Source organism: Pelobates fuscus, chromosome 1, assembly GCF_036172605.1.
Source record: "Pelobates fuscus isolate aPelFus1 chromosome 1, aPelFus1.pri, whole genome shotgun sequence".
Lineage (NCBI taxonomy): Eukaryota > Metazoa > Chordata > Amphibia > Anura > Pelobatidae > Pelobates > Pelobates fuscus.
In genome coordinates, this window is record NC_086317.1 from 6,746,065 (window position 1) to 6,767,622 (window position 21,558).

The 21,558-nt window shown below is 39.8% G+C and overlaps 1 protein-coding gene across 1 annotated transcript in view; it reads right to left on the bottom strand.

Annotated features, from left to right (window-relative positions):
- SPAG17 (sperm associated antigen 17) overlaps nucleotides 1–21,558 on the bottom strand; it is a 355,700-nt gene that overhangs the window by 333,045 nt on the left and 1,097 nt on the right. The gene's annotated exons all lie outside the window — the stretch shown is intronic.

Here is a 21,558-nt window from a genome sequence, read left to right on the forward strand (position 1 = left end):
TTAAAACCTACAATAAGTGCTATGAATTCTTCTGATGAATCATGTCCGAAATATGCCAGCATAACAAGCGAGCCCCTCTCATATGCGAGTGTCGATTAACATGATCGGGAGAGAGGCCGAAAGGGACTAAAAGAATCATTTCTCTGCTCGCAGGGTGTTTATGAGTTGAAGATAAATTTCTGGAAGTCATGTCTGCCAAATACAGTTTCTACTTTTAGATATTAGTTACATTTTTTTTTTGCATCCAAATTCATGCGCATTTTAAAATCACAAAGCTGAGGTCGCTTGTATGATGGAAGGAAAATGAAAGTAGGGGGACTATCAAGAGAAAAAAACGCAAATTATAGGAAAACCGTGCCGGTTCAGGCAGCCATTTTTCCAATAAACGCTATCTCCCCAGACACGCCATTTAATGTATTCCATAAATATAACCATTTACTAATCTCTTTCTATAATTCCATAATGTATAAACATGGGTTTTTTTCATCTTAATACCTCTAATTAGTATTCTTTTTAGAAGGAAATCTAATAAAACCAGCTTAGCACACAGCATGGAGAGCATATATTTTTATTTGCCATAATGGACACTGTGCGTCTAGTTACCCACTGTTACTGCCTCGTGCCATATTACTAAATCTCACCCAAAAGACGACTGAATAGAAAAACTGCTGAGAGTTGGAGTCCGTGACTAGCTACATGCGCAGTGATGTGGCAACAAACACAAACTGGAATACACGAACAGCTAAAACAACGGCGCTGAGCCATGTACACAGTCACTAAAGGGAGAATTGTTGGCAATTTCAAGTTTAAGGCCAAAGTAGTTTAATTCTCCAAGCTATGCGCATAACCCAGTCAGTCACACTCCCAATATAGAAAAGCTGTCAGTCCTTCAGATATTCAATGCTGGTTTGGGGCAATGCTGGTGATAGTTAGTGACCCGCTGCTGTCAGTGTACTCAGCGAGAGGCAATCGCGCCCTCTCTCTGCACACTTTTATCTGTTAGATCTATAGATAGGGAGCTACTGGGTGGTATATCTGCTGTAACTAGTGTACCATTGATGTGTACTGTAAATATTCTGTGTGATTCACCATCTGGCCTCGCTATATCTCGTGGCCCCCCGTCCCCCCCGGCCAGTTCTGCAATGAGGTAACTCTCCCCGAATAAAAGATCTGAGGCTGTAGTAAATAACAATTGCCATCCCTGACAAACAAAAAGAAATAAATGGACGCCGGGCGTGTGTCTTGCGGAGACCTTACTGCACAATATCTGACGAGGAAAAGGGAAATTTGTGTGTGTGGGGGAAGGAGAGGGGGCATCAAAAATATGTCAAAGGAAAAACAACCTGAAATTCTGCATTGATCTTAAAGTGCACATGTTCCTGTGTTTCAGCAGAAATAGGGTTAAACTTCATTTAAAAAGTAGAGAGGAGAGCAGAAGTTGTACTAAACAGGAGCAATGCTTTAATTCATACATACAGCATGCACACCTTGACACAGCTTCCTGCCGTGCACCAACCACCAGATTGGGATCACTTTCTACAAACATGTCATCATAGATTTCCTTAATGGCCACAGCGGGACACGGAAAGCATCCCCACACCTTGATTTCTACCAGGCTCCCTGCCAGGACCGGCGGGATACATGCCATTATCCCCACTACAAAGAGTTAAAAGGAAAGGATATCGGATAGATAAATCCATGGGCTAATAACGCTGGAAGGGCCGACCCATGTTTTCGCTCACCGGGGCTCGAGATTACAGAGAGTACGTTCACTTATTGCGTCCTTCCCTCAATCTCATTCATTTATGAGGGGATTGTAGTAATAAACAAACAGGTTATTCACTAAAACGAGAACTGCCAGGAATTAAATGTACATTTCACAATTAGGGCCAACATTTACAAATTCGAAAATTCGGATTCTATTTTCAGTTTGGCTGTGTTGGCCTTAAATTTGAAATTGACTTTGAATATTCAGTTTAGTAAATAACTCTAACAGTATAAACTGTATGAATGGGAGCACAAATCAGCCTCCTCATCTTTAGTTAAACACAAACTAGCGGAGCGCGGTGCCCCTCCATTCTGTGAGAAGGCAGCCATTTTGTTATTTCCCTTTCAGATGCAGTGTATCTGTCTGGCACTCCATGGGTTAACAAGCACTTTGTGCCAATTCCAGGAATCCAGCAGGCAGAGGGTTAAAATGCAGCAGAGGCAGCTCCTGTCTATTCATTTTATATCAAATCTACATCGAGAAAACATTTCTAAGGCGGAAGGTGTCAGCGCGCTACAAATAATAAAAATAATAAATTGTTACAGAAGGATAATATGTCAGCTAAAAGGTGCAGCTCCAACCGTGCGTCAGGCTCAGCCCTGATCTGAAGAGTGGACATTCACAGGAGCTGCTGACAGTAAAGGGTTAAATATCTTCACTAATTTACGGTCTCCAGGGATTGAGGAGTTAACATAAAGTTAACCCGATGTAAAGTCTCTACACTTCTTTGTTTTGCTGTTTTGTAATTATGGTGGAATTTTGAAAGCTCCCATGGCAGAGAGACTGTTAAAAATATTAGTGGTTTTTAAATATACAGTATATATATATACACACACACACACACACGCACACACACGCACACAATGCACAAGATCCAGCGCACTCACTCACCCACTAAAAGCACCTAAACTTGGCAGTAATAATGGGGGCTTAGTTACAGTATAGGATCATACATTGCGTAAGCCTGCCACAATATATTGAAATAAGTGAGAACTCGTTTCTAATCACACTGCCTGTCTCGAATACAAACATATAAACACACACACACACACACACACACATATATATATATATACACACACACACACACACACACACACACACACACACATATATATATATACACACACACACACACACACACACACATATATATATACACACACACACACACACACATATATATATATATATATATACACACACACACACACATATATATATATACACACACACACATATATATATATATACACACACATATATATATACACACACACACACACATATATATATACACACACACACACACACACACACACACACACACATATATATATATACACACACACACACACACACACATATAATATAAATAAATAATGCAGGAATCGAACTATAACATAGTTAGATGAGAACAACCATTTCGTTAAAGAAAACAGAATGTTATTCTTTGTTCCGCCATTTAACCATCTTCCAATAATCAGATAATATTATTGGTCATTGTATTACGCTTCGAAGGTATAGAATAATAATCAGATAATATTATTGGTCATTGTATTACGCTTCGAAGGTATAGAATAATAATCAGATAATATTATTGGTCATTGTATTACGCTTCAAAGGTATAGAATAATAATCAGATAATATTATTGGTCATTGTATTACGCTTAGAAGGTATAGAATAATAATCAGATAATATTATTGGTCATTGTATTACGTTTCGAAGGTATAGAATAATAATCAGATAATATTATTGGTCATTGTGTTACGCTTAGAAGGTATAGAATAATAATCAGATAATATTATTGGTCATTGTATTACGCTTCGAAGGTATAGAATAATAATCAGATAATATTATTGGTCATTGTATTACGCTTCGAAGGTATAGAATAATAATCAGATAATATTATTGGTCATTGTATTACGCTTAGAAGGTATAGAATAATAATCAGATAATATTATTGGTCATTGTATTACGCTTAGAAGGTATAGAATAATAATCAGATAATATTATTGGTCTTTGTATTACGCTTAGAAGGTATAGAATAATAATCAGATAATATTATTGGTCATTGTGTTACGCTTCGAAGGTATAGAATAATAATCAGATAATATTATTGGTCATTGTGTTACGCTTCGAAGGTATAGAATAATAATCAGATAATATTATTGGCCATTGTATTACGCTTAGAAGGTATAGAATAATAATCAGATAATATTATTGGTCATTGTATTACGCTTAGAAGGTATAGAATAATAATCAGATAATATTATTGGTCATTGTATTACGCTTAGAAGGTATAGAATAATAATCAGATAATATTATTGGTCATTGTATTACGCTTCGAAGGTATAGAATAATAATCAGATAATATTATTGGCCATTGTATTACGCTTAGAAGGTATAGAATAATAATCAGATAATATTATTGGTCATTGTATTACGCTTCGAAGGTATAGAATAATAATCAGATAATATTATTGGTCATTGTGTTAAGCTTCGAAGATATAGAATAATAATCAGATAATATTATTGGCCATTGTATTACGCTTAGAAGGTATTGAATAATAATCAGATAATATTATTGGCCATTGTATTACGCTTAGAAGGTATAGAATAATAATCAGATAATATTATTGGTCATTGTATTACGCTTCGAAGGTATAGAATAATAATCAGATAATATTATTGGTCATTGTATTACGCTTCGAAGGTATAGAATAATAATCAGATAATATTATTGGTCATTGTATTACGCTTCGAAGGTATAGAATAATAATCAGATAATATTATTGGTCATTGTGTTACGCTTCGAAGGTATAGAATAATAATCAGATAATATTATTGGCCATTGTATTACGCTTAGAAGGTATAGAATAATAATCAGATAATATTATTGGTCATTGTATTACGCTTAGAAGGTATAGAATAATAATCAGATAATATTATTGGTCATTGTATTACGCTTAGAAGGTATAGAATAATAATCATATAATATTATTGGTCATTGTATTACGCTTCGAAGGTATAGAATAATAATCAGATAATATTATTGGTCATTGTATTACGCTTCGAAGGTATAGAATAATAATCAGATAATATTATTGGTCATTGTATTACGCTTCGAAGGTATAGAATAATAATCAGATAATATTATTGGTCATTGTATTACGCTTCGAAGGTATAGAATAATAATCAGATAATATTATTGGTCATTGTATTACGCTTCGAAGGTATAGAATAATAATCAGATAATATTATTGGTCATTGTATTACGCTTAGAAGGTATAGAATAATAATCAGATTATATTATTGGTCATTGTATTACGCGTAGAAGGTATAGAATAATAATCATATAATATTATTGGTCATTGTATTACGCTTAGAAGGCTCACAGTAAATGGGAGAATCAGATCAGACATTTGGTAAAGAATCAGAACGTTGAGCATTTTGAAAGTTTAAGTTAAAATTCTGTTATAAATATAAGAAGCTTTGAAACAAGTGAGTGAAATAATCCACTGTCTGAGTGTTATGGGGGTAGTGGAGGCTATGCGAGGATTATTTATTAATGTCAATTAAAAGACACGTCCTAATTTATTTTGCAGCAAATAGAGGGGCGGAATAAATGAGGCAGTATAAAATCTAATGTATTAACCTGCATGCCCTTAAAATCTCAGCAAACGGATTTTATTTGGCTCTTCTAAAGACTGTGAAATGAAATAGTTAAAACAGAACCATACAAATCTATTAAAACACACACACACATAAAGACGGATACAATATATACGTACACACACATATATAAAGACGGATACAATATATACGTACACACACATATATAAAGACGGATACAATATATACGTACACACACATATATAAAGACGGATACAATATATAGGTACACACACATATATAAAGACGGATACAATATATACGTTTACACACATATATAAAGACGGATACAATATATACGTACACACACATATATAAAGACGGATACAATATATACGTATACACACACATATATAAAGACGGATACAATATATACGTATACACACATATATAAAGACGGATACAATATATACGTATACACACACATATATAAAGACGGATACAATATATACGTATACACACACATATATAAAGACGGATACAATATATACGTATACACACATATATAAAGACGGATACAATATATACGTACACACACACATATATAAAGACGGATACAATATATACGTATACACACACATAAAGACGGATACAATATATACGTATACACACATATATAAAGACGGATACAATATATACGTACACACACATATATAAAGACGGATACAATATATACGTATACACACATATATAAAGACGGATACAATATATACGTATACACACATATATAAAGACGGATACAATATATACGTATACACACACATAAAGACGGATACAATATATACGTATACACACATATATAAAGACGGATACAATATATACGTATACACACACACAAAGACGGATACAATATATCCGTACACACACATATATAAAGACGGATACAATATATACGTATACACACACATAAAGACGGATACAATATATACGTACACACACATATATAAAGACGGATACAATATATACGTACACACACATATATAAAGACGGATACAATATATACGTACACACACATATATAAAGACGGATACAATATATACGTACACACACATATATAAAGACGGATACAATATATACGTACACACACATATATAAAGACGGATACAATATATACGTACACACACACACACACACACACATAAAGACGGATACAATATATACGCTATATATATATTATAGCTGCTTAAATAGTACATATAGTCTCTATATATTATATTTAGTTTTTTTCGCTCTTGAAGAAAGTCTTGATAAAAGAGTAAAACGTCGCCTGTCACTTGTTTTTTTTTTTTTGTCTGTTTGGATCGGAGCAGCTTTATAGCTTTTACTACACTTCTATGAGTACACTATTTCATGCACTTAAGAGATATATTAATGTGTAGATATCATATCTCATAAAGTCACAAATATTTTTTTTTAAATTATATATATACCACCCAGGGGTAAGAATATCTATATCTATATCTATATATATATATAGACAGACACCTAATATACATTATATATATATATAGAGATAGACAGACAGACAGACAGACAGACAGACAGATAGATATAGATAGATACTGGACAATATTGGACAGACAGACACCTAATATAAATACATTATATATATATATAGATTACAACAAGTAAAGAATAATATTAGGGCATTAAAACAAATAATCAAACAACAAGAACAATGTCCTTTTTGAGAAGGACTGTGTAAACAGATCGCTGCTTTCTCGTTACGTGGCGATTTCCGTGTCAGTTCCAGTCGTTTAACTCTGCTCTCGGTATTTAAAGCAATCTCGCAGCGGAGGGAACAACCCGACCCAGTGAAAACATTTCATTGAATCGCTGGATTTTCCTTTAATAGTTATTATTTACTAATAATTCCAATTTTAACGTGTGATTACTGGGGGGTCAGAGCCAGTGACGCTGAGCCAGTCCGTGGCAGTGAATGCGTTAACTAATTTGGATAAACAGATCTGGGTTTAGCTCTCATTCCCGAATCCTGCAGCTACGAACAGACACAGAAAGAGTTTTTTTTCCCTGCCCTTGTGAATACAAAGTGATTTTGTAGAAACAAAGCTGAAAATGAAGGCGAATATTCTGGGTTTGGGGGTTCTCATGCGCCTTTGTAAAATGATTTTCGCGGTTATGATAAAATCTGGAAACGCTTTTAGGATTACTGGCTATAATTGCAGACTCATTTCTGCTATTTACCGTTTATTACGGGGCGGCAGCACGACTCGGACTGAATGAAGCCATTAACCCTTTGGGCACTGCAGAGGACCTGGTTGGCACATGGAGAAATGATATGGTGCATATCCACACTGGCAAGGACAGGGTTAACTGCATAATGCAATATTCACGCCAGATCATAGTAACAATAAAATAGCGCATTGTGCGGTACATTCAAAGCACGGGAAATGATATTATTAATGATAGATTAGTAATATTGTCAAAAATCAACAAGGAGTTTAATGGATATGTCACATTTTTCAAATGAAATCTAAGCATGTTATTACTGTATTTAGAAACAAATCAATGGTACTAATATATGGAGAATAGTTAAAGCAATAAATCCTACCTTTGTTCATTATTTGTGATTTTTGTTTTAGAGATTATTAGTTTTCTTATTGAATGTTGACACTATATTTTTTTTCCTTTTTTCTGAGTAAGGAATGTGAAGATTTCTGTTTTTACTGCCAATTTGCAGTTAAGAAGTCAATGACTTAACCCAATTATTGAAGGAAAATGTCCAAGGGTGGGGGGACTTTCTAACAGGACATGTCACGAATTCCACTTTGATCTCAGCTCCTTGGAGGCGTTTATTTAGAAAACGTTGGGGTCTTTGGGGAATTAATCCTAAAATGAACCTGCGCCCAATGGCGAGAGAAAAAACACAATGTCTATCCTTTCCTAAAGCGATATAGTCTGCGTGCACGTCTAGTAATATACATTTATAAAATATACAGATGCACCTACTGGTGGATAGAACACACACTGAGTGGGTAATAGATACCTTTGTACTACAAGTACTGTAGATACGGACTCCTCTGGGTCCTCAAAACAATATGGAAAAGGGGATACACGTCTAGTAATATACATATATCCAGGACACGTCAGTAAACAGGAGTGAGAGCAATATTTTACTAATAGATACAATACAGTGTAAATAAACACACAAATATTATACCAAGCACGAGTAAGGGTGAGCTGGCCCATCCATTATTAAGAGCGAGCCATATTATTTCACAATTAGAAACTCAATACAGAGAGAGAGACAAAGACAGAATGGAATTGATTTCTAGATAGAGAAAATGAATAAAGGAATAGACACAGATTGAAAGACAGACAGAGAGACAGACAGACAGAGACAGACCGAGAGACAGACAGACAGACAGACATACAGAGACAGAAAGAAAGACAGAAAGACAGAGAGAGACTGAGAGAGACTGAGAGACAGAGAGAGACAGAGACAGAGAGAGACTGAGAGACAGAGACAGAGAGAGACTGAAAGACAGACAGAGACAGACAGAGAGACAGACAGACAGACATACAGAGACAGACAGAGACAGAAAGAAAGACAGAGAGACTGAGAGAGACTGAGAGACAGAGACAGAGAGAGACTGAAAGACAGACAGAGAGACAGACAGACAGAGACAGACAGACAGACAGACATACAGAGACAGAAAGAAAGACAGAAAGACAGAGAGAGACTGAGAGAGACTGAGAGACAGAGAGAGACAGAGACAGAGAGAGACTGAGAGACAGAGACAGAGAGAGACTGAAAGACAGACAGAGAGACAGACAGACAGACAGACATACAGAGACAGACAGAGACAGAAAGAAAGACAGAGAGACTGAGAGAGACTGAGAGAGACTGAGAGACAGAGAGAGACAGAGACAGAGAGAGACTGAGAGACAGAGACAGAGAGAGACTGAAAGACAGACAGAGAGACAGACAGACAGACAGACATACAGACATACAGAGACAGACAGAGACAGAAAGAAAGACAGAGAGACTGAGAGAGACTGAGAGACAGAGACAGAGAGAGACTGAAAGACAGACAGAGAGACAGACAGACAGAGACAGACAGACAGACAGACATACAGAGACAGAAAGAAAGACAGAAAGACAGAGAGAGACTGAGAGAGACTGAGAGACAGAGAGAGACAGAGACAGAGAGAGACTGAGAGACAGAGACAGAGAGAGACTGAAAGACAGACAGAGAGACAGACAGACAGACAGACATACAGACATACAGAGACAGACAGAGACAGAAAGAAAGACAGAGAGACTGAGAGAGACTGAGAGAGACTGAGAGAGACTGAGAGACAGAGAGAGACAGAGACAGAGAGAGACTGAGAGACAGAGACAGAGAGAGACTGAAAGACAGACAGAGAGACAGACAGACAGAGACAGACAGAGAGACAGACAGACAGACAGACAGAGACAGACAGAGAGACAGACAGACAGACATACAGAGACAGACAGAGACAGAAAGAAAGACAGAGAGACTGAGAGAGACTGAGAGACAGAGACAGAGAGAGACTGAGAGACAGAGAGAGACTGAGAGACAGAGACAGAGAGAGACTGAGAGACAGACTGACATACTGGCAGAGATAGACTGACATACTGGCAGAGATAGACTGACATACTGGCAGAGATAGACTGACATACTGGCAGAGATAGACTGACATACTGGCAGAGATAGACTGACTGACAGAGATAGACTGACTGACAGAGATAGACTGACTGACATAAATAGACAGACAGACAGAGATAGTAAACAGAGACAGTGACAGAAATAGACAGACTGACAGAGACAGAGTGAGAGAGACAGACAGAATGATAGAGATAGACAGACTGACAGAGACAGAGTGAGAGAGACAGACAGAATGATAGAGATAGACAGACTGATACCAGGGCTAGGCTCCAGACTGGTACCCGAATATTCTCCTCTTGCTCTGGATAGTTAGGTGAAGGAGAGGAAGTGGGAGAGCCAGGTAGCTGCTCTAGATCTGATGCCAGTAGGAAGGACAATATACTCTATAATGTGCAGCTCCCAGTAACTGTTGTATCGGCGTACATCATGTTGCATGCACGGTAAGAGAGCCGCGGGAATCTGTACTTACAACTCGCTGACGTTTAGCTTCCTCTCATACAATTTGATCTGTAAAGTGCTGAATACACCTGTTAGCTCTATATAAATAAAATCTATACTGTAAAACTACTGCACTTCCTGTACCCCCCTCTACCATAATGTAACCGGTAAACAACCAGGAAGTAACAAGACCAGATGTCTGATTGACAGCCAGGAGGGTGTAACCAGGTTCATTTAGAAAAGCGACAATTTGTATTGAAATCTACACTTTTTATAAAATGAAAAAGGAGGACACTATTCACCCATTAAGCACTCCAGCAAGCTAAACTGCTCTAAGGAATCGAAGTGTCCCTTTAAATATTTACACTATATAGTAACTATAACAAAGATAAATATTTAATCTGCTAAACTATTTCATATGGACAAAGAGGGACACTTTAAATTTAAAGGGACACTCCAGGCACCCAGACCACTTCTTCCCATTGGAGTGGTCTGGGTGCCAACTCCCACTACCCTTAACCCTGCAAGTGTAATTATTGCAGTTTTTTTTATAAACTGCAATAATTACCTTGCAGGGTTAAGTCCTCCCCTAGTGGCTGTCTATTAGACAGCCACTAGAGGGAACTTCCTGCTCTATAGCACAGGTTTTCTGTGCTAGAGCGTCGCTGGACGTCCTCACGCTGTGTGAGGACCTCCAGCGTCGCTCAAATCCCCATAGGAAAGCATTGAAATTAGTTTTCAATGCTTTCCTATGGGGAGACCTAATGCACATTAGGTCTCTCGGCCGGTGGGCGGGATCAGTCTCGCCAACCGGCCGACGGAGTAAGAAGGAGGAGCGGCGGGGGAGGAGGAGACAGCGATGAGGGACATCGTCGCAGCCTCAGGTAAGTGACTGAGGGGTTTTCACTGGAGGGAACCTCCAGTGCCAGGAAAACGGATTGTTTTGCTGGCACTGGAGATTCCCTTTAAGGGTGTGAGTGGGGGAATAACCAGGGGCGCGGCTGTTCTGGGTTTGAGTGGGGGAGTGGCTAGGGACAGGGCTGTTCTGATAACTTCCGGGGACTTACCAATAACAAATTCAAAATAACAAAATAAACAAACTAAAATGTAATTTAGAAAAAGAACAATGTATCTTATAAACACATTCATTGTAGTTTAAAGGACCACTATAGGCACCCAGACCACGTAAGCTCAATGAAACTGCTATGTTTACACTGTGTATAACAGAGCTCCACAGCAATAATACTCCCAGTAATGTGTGAGTGTATAAGAGAGCTCCACAGCAATAATACTCCCAGTAATGTGTCTGAGTGTATAACAGAGCTCCACAGCAATAATACTCCCAGTAATGTGTCTGAGTGTATAAGAGAGCTCCACAGTAATAATACTCCCAGTAATGTGTCTGAGTGTATAACAGAGCTCCACAGCAATAATACTCCCAGTAATGTGTCTGAGTGTATAACAGAGCTCCACAGCAATAATACTGCCAGTAATGTGTCTGAGTGTATAACAGAGCTCCACAGCAATAATACTGCCAGTAATGTGTCTGAGTGTATAACAGAGCTCCACAGTAATAATACTCCCAGTAATGTGTCTGAGTGTATAACAGAGCTCCACAGCAATAATACTCCCAGTAATGTGTCTGCGTGTATAACAGAGCTCCACTGCAATAATATTCCCAGTAATGTGTCTGAGTGTATAACAAAGCTCCACAGCAATAATACTCCCAGTAATGTGCCTGAGTGTATAACAGAGCTCCACAGCAATAATACTCCCAGTAATGTGACTGAGTGTATAACAGAGCTCCACTGCAATAATATTCCCAGTAATGTGTCTGAGTGTATAACAAAGCTCCACAGCAATAATACTCCCAGTAATGTGCCTGAGTGTATAACAGAGCTCCACAGCAATAATACTCCCAGTAATGTGTCTGAGTGTATAACAGAGCTCCACAGTAATAACACTCCCAGTAATGTGTCTGAGTGTATAACAGAGCTCCACAGTAATAATACTCCCAGTAATGTGTCTGAGTGTATAACAGAGCTCCACAGCAATAATACTCCCAGTAATGTGTCTGAGTGTATAACAGAGCTCCACAGCAATAATACTGCCAGTAATGTGTCTGAGTGTATAACAGAGCTCCACAGCAATAATACTGCCAGTAATGTGTCTGAGTGTATAACAGAGCTCCACAGCAATAATACTGCCAGTAATGTGTCTGAGTGTATAACAGAGCCCCACAGCAATAATACTCCCAGTAATGTGTCTGAGTGTATAACAGAGCCCCACAGTAATAATACTCCCAGTAATGTGTCTGAGTGTATAACAGAGCTCCACAGCAATAATACTCCCAGTAATGTGTCTGCGTGTATAACAGAGCTCCACTGCAATAATATTCCCAGTAATGTGTCTGAGTGTATAACAAAGCTCCACAGCAATAATACTCCCAGTAATGTGCCTGAGTGTATAACAGAGCTCCACAGCAATAATACTCCCAGTAATGTGTCTGAGTGTATAACAGAGCTTCACAGCAATAATACTCCCAGTAATGTGACTGAGTGTATAACAGAGCTTCACAGCAATAATACTCCCAGTAATGTCTGAGTGTATAACAGAGCTTCACAGCAATAATACTCCCAGTAATGTGTCTGAGTGTATAACAGAACTCCACAGCAATAATACTCCCAGTAATGTGTCTGAGTGTGTAACAGAGCTCCACAGCAATAATACTCCCAGTAATGTGTCTGAGTGTATAACAGAGCCCCACAGCAATAATACTTCCAGTAATGTGTCTGAGTGTATAACAGAGCTCCACAGCAATAATACTCACAGTAATGTGTCTGAGTGTATAACAGAGCTCCACAGCAATAATACTGCCAGTAATGTGTCTCCGTGTATAACAGAGCTCCACAGCAATAATACTCCCAGTAATGTGTCTGAGTGTATAACAGAGCTCCGCAGCAATAATACTCCCAGTAATGTGTCTGAGTGTATAACAGAGCTTCACAGCAATAATACTCCCAGTAATGTGTCTGTGTATAACAGAGCTCCATAGCTATAATACTCCCAGTAATGTGTTATAACAGAGCTCCACAGCAATAATACTCAGTTATGTATCTGAGTGTATAACAGAGCTCCACAGCAATAATACTCCCAGTAATGTGTCTGAGTGTATAACAGAGCCCCACAGCAATAATACTCCCAGTAATGTGTCTGACAGTATAACAGAGCTCCACAGTAATAATACTCCCAGTAATGTGTCTGAGTGTATAACAGAGCTTCACATCAATAATTTCCTCAGTTAATTAAACACATTCATTGTAGTTTAAAGGACCACTATAGGCACCCAGACCACGTCAGCTCAATGAAACTGCTATGTTTACACTGTGTGTATAACAGAACTCCACAGCAATAATACTCCCAGTAATGTGTCTGAGCCTATAACAGAGCCCCACAGCAATAATACTCCCAGTAATGTGTCTTTAAACTACAATAAATGTGTTTGGAAATCAGTCTGTGTACATAAGATACATTGTTCTTCTTCTAAAATTAAATTTTTGTTACTAATAAATTATTATTAGTAATCCCCTGTGGCAAACCTAGCCACTTAAGACTATTCTTTTATGTATAATGGTTGTCCTGGAGAGACTGTGTGATATAAAGCTTATTTTAAGTGTTCGCTTAAATATGGGATAGTGGGCATTCGTACACTAGTGGCGCGAAAGCCGCTAGCATTCCTGTGGTAGTTTCACGAACAGTGACTTTCAACACTGTTCGTGAAACGAACAAAGTACCGAATGGGAGACCACACACAGGAGGTCGTGTGGCTCCCATTAACAGATTGCAACAATGTATCTTTCCTCAGTTAATTGATTCGCAGGGTGGCCGCCGTTCGAGTTCATATTAAAGTATGTTTTGTGTGGCATTCGGCTAATTGTGCTGGGATCTGAGCGGTAGTTTCCCGAAGTATGCGCTCAGATCCCAGCTATCTATATAGATGTCATTTGGTTAAATAGCACGAATAACGTGCAAGTTATGTATTTTTGAGTAAAAAGACCGGTTCTGCTGTACAGAGGGATAATCCACTTAACAGGATATTTTTATGGGAGTATCCCTCTCGTACAGCAGTGCATGGTGGGAAAAGTGTCCTGTATGTTCAGTTCCCCATGTAGTCCCCTACTGTACACCCCCTGTAAAGGCTCTCAGGAAACCCCTTGCATGGGGAACCACATAAATACTGTGGCCTGTGAATAAAACCTCAGTTGACTCCCAGAACTGTGTTTCGTCCGGTTATTCAGCGCTTTTCTTGAATTACTTTATTTTACCAGCGGAGATATTGGGATTTAATATAGCAGCTCCGCTACAGCCCCGTCCTTGCCCACTCCCCCATACCCCTAAAATGAAAGAGTCCCTCTTTGTCCATTTGAAATGTTGGTTGGTATGTATACAATAATTATTAATTGTATGTTGCAGCTATATTTAGGGTGTAGTTCAGTATGTACAGGTCACAGCTAGGTATATATTCCATGGGCTATGTACCTATGTTTAAGCTGTGTATATAATTCTGCCATTGAGGCTGAACTCCTCTAGTGACGCAGGAGCAGACGCACAGACATGCCTGATCTGTGTGCGGCGCTGTGGTGGTGAACAGGTTAACAGGCAGAAAGATGATTTTCTCATTACTTTATAAGCGTTTTATGGGCTGGCTGCTACGCCATAAATAACACGATCAACAGCCGATGCAATGCTAAACCTACAAATCGTATACGTAGATTTATCAAGATTAAACCCTGACCAGCCCAGAGCGCCGCCGGCCAGGACTTCACATCAATTAAACGCCTCGCTTTGGACAGCTGGACAAAAAACCTATAATTTATCGTTTTCATTTCATTGTTTCCCTGCAGAGTATCGCACACCCAGCCTCGCACAGCAACGTGGCGCTTTCCTTCCCCAAGCAGGCCCCTCCACTCTCGCCTTCCCAGGCTCCTGGTGAATAAGCCTCTCTGTTTACACTGGGCTTCATTACATTGCTGAATATGGCTTAAGAAAAACACAAAATCTTTGAACAGGTGCAAAATATTAACAGTCATATGTATTTCAATAAGGGGCAAATAACACTGATATGACACGGGGAGCGAGATCAGCTGCAAAACACAAATAACCAGCAACTTCTCTACAACCATTAAATGGAAAATAAACTTTTATTGGCTCGGTGCCACTGGGAAATCAAGTGACAATTGGCTACTGCCAGGACTCACAATGCTATTACAGCCCGGCTGAGACATCACTACTCATTGATTATTAGTTATTACAGTCCAGCTATGACATCACGGCTCAGGGATTATACGTCATTACAGTCCATGTGATCATCATTACTCACTGATAATAAATCATTACAGTCTAACTGTGCCATAACTACTCATTGATTATAAACTATTACAGTCTAACTGTGACATCACTACTCACAGATTATAAACTATTACAGTCTAACTGTGACATCACTACTCACAGATTATAAACTATTACAGTCTAACTGTGACATCAATACTCACTGATTATAAACTATTACAATCTAACTGTGACATAACTACTGACTGAAAATAAATCATTACAGTCTGTGACATCACTACTCACAGATTATAAACTATTACAATCTAACTGTGACATCACTACTCACAGATTATAAACTATTACAATCTAACTGTGATATTACTACTCACAGATTATAAACTACTACAGTCTAACTGTGACATCACTACTCACTGATTATAAACTATTACAGTCTAACTGTGACATCACTACTCACTGATTATAAACTATTACAGTCTGTGATATTACTAATGGTTTACTGCATCTGGAAGTTAATACAGAGAAAGCGTTCAGAGACGAGGAAAGAGAAACATTAGGGGAGATTTATCAAAGTGATGGTTAAAGGTGTTCATTATTTAGATCATATTTATTAAAGAGCTCTAATAGTTTCTTTTATAGTCATTTCCACCTGCCGCCAGATTTGGAGTGGCAGAACGATTGATATATTCATTATGTTGCCAAAAACATTGTGTAAATTCAAAAATGAGTTGGGGCAAAAGTAGCTGAAAATCCCAAGAGATTTAATAAATGTAATGAATCTCCTCCGATGTGTCGGTTTGTCCTCTTCCAATGCAATCTGTGCCTGGCCTGAACTGGATCCAGATGGCACTCGATAAATCTTTTATTTACACAATAATTAATTAATTAAGGGATAATTAAATACGACCCAGTGCAGTATAATGTCACTGCTTTACACTTACAACAAACCGACTTCAATCAAATTAAAAAGGTGGTAACGCACACAGTGGTTATAGTTATCCCGTTATACACTGATTTAAATAGAATAAAGGCCAGCATTGTGTAGTATGTCTAATGATACAGTGAGAGAGTGGTTTCTGGGAACACTCACATTCTTTAGAGCCTACTAAGTTTGCTCTGAACTCTGCAGATATCCCATCGAGCTTTGGGTAGCTTGATTCAATCGCAGACCTATTGGAGTATGGTAGATTTCACTATAATCAAGATAGATAGCATGGATTAAAATAAAATTCTAGCAATAAACAAATCAGCACAAGTTTCGACCACTGTCTGGTCTGTCTCAGTGCTGTCATTGCAGTTATATAGCCAATTTAAAAGGACACTATAGTCACCTGAACAACTTCAGCTTAATGAGGTTGTTCAGGTGAGAACTATAGCTCCCTGCAGCCTCTCATGTAAACACGGTATGTTCTGAGAAAATACAGTGTTTACATTGAAAGCTAGGAACACCTCCAGTTGCAGTCACTCAGAGTGAACCGGAGTTGATGGACTTCGGAGTTGATGGAGGCATAATAAGCCTCCATCCACTCAGATCTGCTGTCAGCAGAGCACAGGGCAGCACTGTGCACAGCATCCTGTGATTCAGTGTCTCCTCCCTCTGCATGCAGACACTGAACTTTCCTCATAGAGATTCATTGATTCAATTCCTCTCTATGAGGAGATGCTGATTGGCCAGTGCTTTGTTTGAATCATGCTGGCTCTGCCCCTGATCTGCCTCTTTGTCAGTCTCAGCCAATCCTATGGGGAAGCACTGTGATTGGATCAGGCTATCACATGTCGGCAGACTGCTTGTTTTTCTGCGTCTAACAGCATGCAGAGTTACAGCTTCAGGCTTGAATACAGTAAGATTTTTACTATATTTATGGAGGCATGAGGGGCCCAGGGGGGCTAAATGGTGGTGTTAACACTATAGGGTCAAGAATACATGTTTGTGTTCCTGCCCCTATAGTGATCCTTTAATGACTCAATTAATCCCACTTGCGTTCATTGACCGGGTCAAACCATTCCCATATATGGTCCAATAGTACTTCCACCATCAGCCACCTTCAATATGACGTTATTTCCATTTCCAGCTTTCGGATATGATTGTAGCCGCCATCGAGGCACTGGAAGTAGACATGCCGCCATTTTGGATGCGGTGGCCCCTATAGACTGGTCAATAACAGATAAACATGGCCCCTATAGACTGATCATTAACAGGTAAATATGGCCCCTATAGACTGGTCAATAACAGGTAAATATGGCCCCTATAGACTGATCATTAACAGGTAAACATGGCCCCCATAGACTGGTCATTAACAGGTAAACATGGCCCCTATAGACTGATCATTAACAGGTAAATATGGCCCCTATAAACTGGCCATTAACAGGTAAACATGGCCCCCATAGACTGGTCAATAACAGGTAAATATGGCCCCTATAGACTGATCATTAACAGGTAAATATGGCCCCTATAGACTGGTCAATAACAGGTAAATATGGCCCCTATAGACTGATCATTAACAGGTAAGCATGGCCTCTATAGACTGGTCATTAACAGGTAAACATGGCCCCCATAGACTGGTCATTAACAGATAAACATGGCCCCTATAGACTGGTCATTAACAGGTAAACATGGCCCCTATAGACTGATCATTAACAGGTAAACATGGCCCCTATAGACTGGTCATTAACAGATAAACATGGCCCCTATAGACTGATCATTAACAGGTAAACATGGCCCCTATAGACTGATCATTAACAGGTAAACATGGCCCCTATAGACTGGTCATTAACAGGTAAATATGGCCCCTATAGACTGGTCATTAACAGATAAACATGGCCCCTATAGACTGGTCATTAACAGATAAACATGGCCCCTATAGACTGGTCATTAACAGGTAAACATGGCCCCTATAGACTGGTCATTAACAGGTAAACATGGCCCCCATAGACTGGTCATTAACAGGTAAACATGGCCCCCATAGACTGGTCATTAACAGGTAAACATGGCCTCTATAAACTGATCATTAACAGGTAAATATGGCCCCTATAGACTGGTCATTAACAGATAAACATGGCCCCTATAGACTGGTCATTAACAGGTAAACATGGCCCCTATAGACTGGTCATTAACAGATAAACATGGCCCCTATAGACTGGTCATTAACAGGTAAACATGGCCCCCATAGACTGGTCATTAACAGGTAAACATGGCCCCCATAGACTGGTCATTAACAGGTAAGCATGGCCTCTATAAACTGATCATTAACAGGTAAATATGGCCCCTATAGACTGGTCATTAACAGATAAACATGGCCCCTATAGACTGATCATTAACAGGTAAATATGGCCCCCATAGACTGGTCATTAACAGGTAAACATGGCCCCTATAGACTGATCATTAACAGGTAAATATGGCCCCTATAGACTGGTCATTAACAGATAAACATGGCCCCTATAGACTGATCATTAACAGGTAAATATGGCCCCCATAGACTGGTCATTAACAGGTAAACATGGCCCCTATAGACTGATCATTAACAGGTAAATATGGCCCCTATAGACTGGTCATTAACAGGTAAACATGGCCCCCATAGACTGGTCATTAACAGGTAAACATGGCCCCCATAGACTGGTCATTAACAGGTAAACATGACCCCCATAGACTGGTCAATAACAGGTAAACATGGCCTATATAGACTGGTCAATAACAGGTAAACATGGCCCCCATAGACTGGTCAATAACAGGTAAACATGGCCCCCATAGACTGGTCATTAACAGATAAACATGGCCCCTATAGACTGGTCATTAACAGGTAAATATGGCCTCTATAGACCGGTCAATAACAGGTAAACATCACCCCTATAGACCGGTCATTAACAGGTAAACATGGCCTATATAGACTGGTCATTAACAGGTAAACATGGCCTCTATAGACCGGTCAATAACAGGTAAACATGGCCCCTATAGACTGGTCATTAACAGGTAAATATGGCCCCTATAGACTGGTCATTAACAGGTAAACATCGCCCCTATAGACCGGTCATTAACAGGTAAACATGGCCCCTATAGACTGGTCATTAACAGGTAAATATGGCCCCTATAGACTGGTCAATAACAGGTAAACATGGCCTATATAGACTGGTCAATAATAGGTAAACATGACCCCTATAGACTGGACAAGGGGTTAGCCCCTTCCTCCCAAAGGTGACAGTTAACCCCTTGCTCCCCCCCGTTACAGACAGTTAACCCCTTGCTCCCCCATTACAGACAGTTAACCCCTTGCTCCCCCATTACAGACAGTTAACCCCTTGCTCCCCATTACAGACAGTTAACCCCTTGCTCCCCCCATTACAGAAGTTAACCCCTTGCTCCCCGTTACAGACAGTTAACCCCTTGCTCCCCGTTACAGACAGTTAACCCCTTGCTCCCCCATTACAGACAGTTAACCCCTTGCTCCCCCATTACAGACAGTTAACCCCTTGCTCCCCATTACAGACAGTTAACCCCTTGCTCCCCCATTACAGACAGTTAACCCCTTGCTCCCCCATTACAGACAGTTAACCCCTTGCTCCCCATTACAGACAGTTAACCCCTTGCTCCCCCTGTTACAGACAGTTAACCCCTTGCTCCCCCATTACAGACAGTTAACCCCTTGCTCCCCCCATTACAGACAGTTAACCCCTTGCTCCCCCATTACAGACAGTTAACCCCTTGCTCCCCATTACAGACAGTTAACCCCTTGCTCCCCCCGTTACAGACAGTTAACCCCTTGCTCCCCATTACAGACAGTTAACCCCTTGCTCCCCCCATTACAGACAGTTAACCCCTTGCTCCCCATTACAGACAGTTAACCCCTTGCTCCCCCCGTTACAGACAGACAGTTAACCCCTTGCTCCCCATTACAGACAGTTAACCCCTTGCTCCCCATTACAGACAGTTAACCCCTTGCTCCCCCATTACAGACAGTTAACCCCTTGCTCCCCCATTACAGACAGTTAACCCCTTGCTCCCCCATTACAGACAGTTAACCCCTTGCTCCCCATTACAGACAGTTAACCCCTTGCTCCCCCATTACAGACAGTTAACCCCTTGCTCCCCATTACAGACAGTTAACCCCTTGCTCCCCCCATTACAGACAGTTAACCCCTTGCTCCCCCCATTACAGACAGTTAACCCCTTGCTCCCCATTACAGGCAGTTAACCCCTTGCTCCCCCCATTACAGACAGTTAACCCCTTGCTCCCCCCGTTACAGACAGTTAACCCCTTGCTCCCCATTACAGACAGTTAACCCCTTGCTCCCCATTACAGACAGTTAACCCCTTGCTCCCCATTACAGACAGTTAACCCCTTGCTCCCCATTACAGACAGTTAACCCCTTGCTCCCCATTACAGACAGTTAACCCCTTGCTCCCCATTACAGACAGTTAACCCCTTGCTCCCCATTACAGACAGTTAACCCCTTGCTCCCCCCATTACAGACAGTTAACCCCTTGCTCCCCCCATTACAGACAGTTAACCCCTTGCTCCCCCCATTACAGACAGTTAACCCCTTGCTCCCCCCATTACAGACAGTTAACCCCTTGCTCCCCCCATTACAGACAGTTAACCCCTTGCTCCCCCATTACAGACAGTTAACCCCTTGCTCCCCATTACAGACAGTTAACCCCTTGCTCCCCCCATTACAGA